The sequence below is a fragment of the Lepidothrix coronata genome, unplaced genomic scaffold, assembly GCF_001604755.1.
Source record: "Lepidothrix coronata isolate B3197 unplaced genomic scaffold, Lepidothrix_coronata-1.0 Scaffold87, whole genome shotgun sequence".
Classification (NCBI taxonomy): Eukaryota; Metazoa; Chordata; class Aves; order Passeriformes; family Pipridae; genus Lepidothrix; species Lepidothrix coronata.
The window spans coordinates 569,659-573,761 of record NW_016690267.1 but is presented as its reverse complement, the minus strand read 5'-3'; the positions used below and the strand labels follow the sequence as shown (position 1 = coordinate 573,761).

At 45.0% G+C, this 4,103-nt stretch overlaps 1 long non-coding RNA gene across 1 annotated transcript in view; it reads left to right on the top strand.

Moving 5' to 3' along the window:
- Window positions 1-3,862, top strand: part of LOC108500238 — a 6,553-nt gene extending 2,691 nt beyond the window's left edge. Inside the window, exons 3-4 of the long non-coding RNA XR_001875791.1 lie at window positions 50-362; window positions 3,789-3,862. This is a non-coding gene — a long non-coding RNA (uncharacterized LOC108500238). The remainder of the gene's footprint in view (window positions 1-49; window positions 363-3,788) is intronic.
- The last annotated feature ends 241 nt before the right edge of the window (window positions 3,863-4,103 follow it).

Below are 4,103 nucleotides of genomic sequence, written 5' to 3'. Positions count from 1 at the left end.
TTTTTTTTTTTTTTTTTTTTTTTTTTTTTTTTTTTTTTTTTTTTTTTAGTTTCCCATGGTGTATCACTGGCATTTGCTGGCTCATGTGGAGACTGAGATGCTGTCTGGGCGAAGAGAGGAGCAATTTTTTATGTTGAAATTGAAATGGAGTGTCAACTGAAGAAAACTAAGAGGTTCCAGGCAGAACTGCAGCCCAGAACTGCAGGAGAAAGGCTTTTATTGAGGAATGAAGCAAAATAGGGAGTGAAGAGCAAGGGGCATGGCAAGGACTCAAGCTGGAGTCTAATACTTTATTTTTGTCAAAGCTGGGGGTAGTTTTGCCTTTCACTTAGAACAAAAGCCAGTCCCCAAAATCCAGAGGGGTGAGTGGAAGTCAAGATGTGAGGGGACCCTGATGCTTTGGACCCCCACAAACATTTTTCCCTGTTCCTCCCCCCCAAAAAAGTGGTTTATTCTGCCTGTATGAGAGACTCAGTTACATCATCAGTCCCTGATTTCACGGCTCTGTGTCCTGGCTCTGCAGCCCCTCCTGCCAAGGCTGGTCCAGTGCAGCAGTGGGGAGCCTGCTGCCACTTAGGTGGTCCCAAATTGCTTCTTGCTTCTTGTTGCTCAGCTTCCTTGCCAAGTTTGGAAGGACTCTGTGAGGGCTTTTAGCTCTGAGCAGTGGGTTCACTAATTAGCACATATATTAATTTCAAGGTCTGCACCTCTCGGCTGCAGCTTTTGGGTCCCACGTGACAGTGCAGGTGGAGGTTTCTCTCTGGGAATGGGGAATGGATGTTCCTTGTCTCAGTGTGCTTTTTGACCATGGAATTGATCCAATGCAAAGAGAGAAGGGACACTGTGGTTCTAGGGAAAATACTTCCTGCTGAGCTGAGAGCTGTATTGGCACAGAGATGATGGCAAGTACACATGGAGCCAGTTTTCTCTTTCCTCATAGCCTGAGGGTCTCAGGGGTGTGGGACACAAGTCCATGCCTTTCAAACATGCTCCAGACAGCGTCTCTTGTGATGCTGACATTGTCCAAAATTGCTGAGGACACGTTTCTCCCTTCCCCTGCAAGCACATGGAAGAGTATCACTATCAGCTCTGCCTTCTTTCAGGGAAACCATCTTCTGTGAGATATCAGATCTTGATAATCTTCCAGCTAAATGCATGTCAAGGAGACAAAAGTATTAAGAGAGGAAGCAAAAATTATTCACTGACTCATTTTTAATGAGTGTACTGAAAATTACTGTAGATTTCAACATCTGTTTTGACTGGGACAGGAAGGCAGCATTGCAAAGGGTGCAAAGATACAGATCCCCTTTCAAAAAGAAAGGCTCCACAACCCCTGTCAGGGTCTCATTTGTGGAACCATAAAATGTGTCTGCTGGGGGTTTGCATGTGAAACATAGTTCTGTATAAAAGAAAGGCTCTTAGGAAGGCAGAAAAATGCAGATTTTCTGGTGTGGTGGCATCTTGGTGAGCATGTCTTTACAGGACAAATGATCTCCACCAGGGGAGAAGCAGGAAAGGAGATGGCATCTAACCATGCCTCTGCCTGTCCATGGCTGTGCTGCTCCTGCTACCATTAAGAAAAAGGTGGTGGGTGTTCACAGGGCTTTGGGAAGGGGATGTAACACTGGCTCACCAGTTTTCTAATTAAAGGTCATGATGGTCCTCATGAGTTACTGGAGGATATTTCATGGCAAGAAAATGAGGCAATCAGATGCCACGGGAAGCCCAACGATGTGAATCACAGCTACATCCTACTCTGCAAACTGCACTGCTGATTCACATATCCGTGAGGCACCGCTTGGTAACAGCCAATTACTAAATTGAAACTATCCTGGTGCTCACTTCCTCGCTCATTTTATTGAGATCTGCTTCAGGCCCCTTGTTAAAATAGCTGCAGAGTGCTGGCGGGCTGATGTGGAGCAATGTGTGGGTGGTGTGTCATTCGGAATTCGGATGGAGTGCCTTGCACAGACCCCTCTGGGCACTGCGGTACCTCTTGCTGGAGGTAATCAGCCCTCGTTAAGCCCCATTAGTCTGCTGGCAGTCAGCTGAGTCAGGGGGTGATGAGGTGGTGCCACACCTTATGCTGCAACCTCATCCCACCATCCCACGGTACAACATGAACTTTTTGTGTCTTAACCTGTTTTGTGGCAGGAGCAGGATTTACAGGGCAGGAAAGGCGTTTACTATCCCAAATGCAGAATCGAGGTGCTGTGAGATGTGACCTGTGATGCACAGCAAAAGCAAGAAGGACATTTCCAAGTAAGTCTTGACTTCAGGGAACAGGATATGACCGTGATGGAGCTGATGGTTGGGTGCATCCTCATAAATGTTCAGTTGCTCTTCTGCCTCACATCAGCTGAGAGTTTTCCACAAATTCATCGTTGCAACAGGAATTAGAGTTAGTGCTTTAGGGGCATGGGTATAGTTTGCTTTGTACTGGATAGGTAATAACATGTTAAGAGGGAAAGAAACAAACTTTCTATGAAGAGAGACCATGTTTTGATGAAATATGTATGAGAAAAGCAAGAAAGCCTCAAGAGAACATGACAATTATTGCAGTTCTTGACTGTATCAGGGGCAGATTTGGAGGTCTTCACGATGTGCCATGGAAAATGGGCCAGGAGGTGAAATCAGGCACCAAGAAATGCCTGTCAGCAGGAGCCTGCATTGCTCTGGGTCACTCAGCTGGGGAGTCTGGACAGGAGGGCTAGGAAGCAGAAAGGTTGCTGTCTCCTTACTAATGAAGCCGATTATTCCCTTCCAGAAGTAGGGAAGGCAGATGTGAAACATCTTTCCAATAACGTCAAAGATGTTATTGCATTGTTTGTGGCCCTGTTTGGGTGATTCAGGATTTCCAGTGTTTGTGCCTCATCACAATAAAAGAAGGAGGTGCTCACATCCTTGTGCACCCAGAGGAACCAATCTGAACCCTGAGCTTTTAGAGCCAAAGAAATCAGATCCATGTGCTGAGAGACAGAAAAGGCAGCCACGTTTTGAAGCTTACTAGATTTTCCTTCATTGTGCTTTTACTCTTGTTGGATCCCTGTACAAAGCCTGACTCATGGCTTTGGGAAGGAGAGCAGTAAGTGTTGCCTGCTCAGAAAGCCAACTGCTTTCAGTTCCCCCAAACCACCATGCTGGACTCTCAAGTTCCTTGTCTGGGTGACTTCCAACCAAAAATTCCCATTTGTAGTCATCAAAGAATACAAAGAACAAACGGTTCCATATTGCACATTTCAGTCTACCAGTCTTGTACTCTCCTTTATCTTGTCCTCTTTGGCACAATGCCCATTTGCCTCAATCTATTTTTGGAATGAACATAAGATTGCCTGGCATGTCCCCAAAAAAACTTGTTAACTCAGGATACCCTTTAGATCACAGAATGAGTAAACATAACTCTGTGCTGGCCTTTATAAATTATTTGCCCTGAGAAAGCAACTGGAATTTTGTCCATGGACAGCAGAGCTTGCAGTATTTCTTTGTACAGCCCAGAACAGAGATGCCCAGGTCATTCGGAGAGCTTTGGTCCCCACTTTAGCAACGTTGGTCTAAGGCGGGGCCGTTTTCTGATCAAACTTTTTTTGGTGGGAAAGTTGAACTTCTGACATCTGAATTTTGTGGCATTTTAAGTTGGGAGTTGACTTTTTCTCTGGAAAAATGTAGTCCTCTCATGGGAAAGTGAGAGCATGGCCAATCTAAATAGTAAAGAAAGTCACATAGTGCTTGAAACACTTCTGTGCTCGGGGAAGTGGGCAGTTACTCTGTGTTGCTCTTTTGCTTTACAGAAAACCCCTCCAAACTTCCCTGTAGGTGTGTCACCCTACATTACATGGTGCTGACATTACCTGGTATAGATTTGGACAGCAGGACAGACGAACATTGAGGTATTTCTGATTTTAGAAGCATGTCCTTACAGACACAATTCCTCTGCCTTATGGCAAATCTTTTATTCTGTTTCAATGTCTTAGAGGATCTGTATAGCTGGTCCCAGGTAACTAGGAAATACAATTTGTAATCCTACTTCAACTTAGGCAAAAGAATGAGAATCTTAAGGATTCCCTAATGAAATCAAACTGATATTCTGCGTTGGGTTTGCAGCA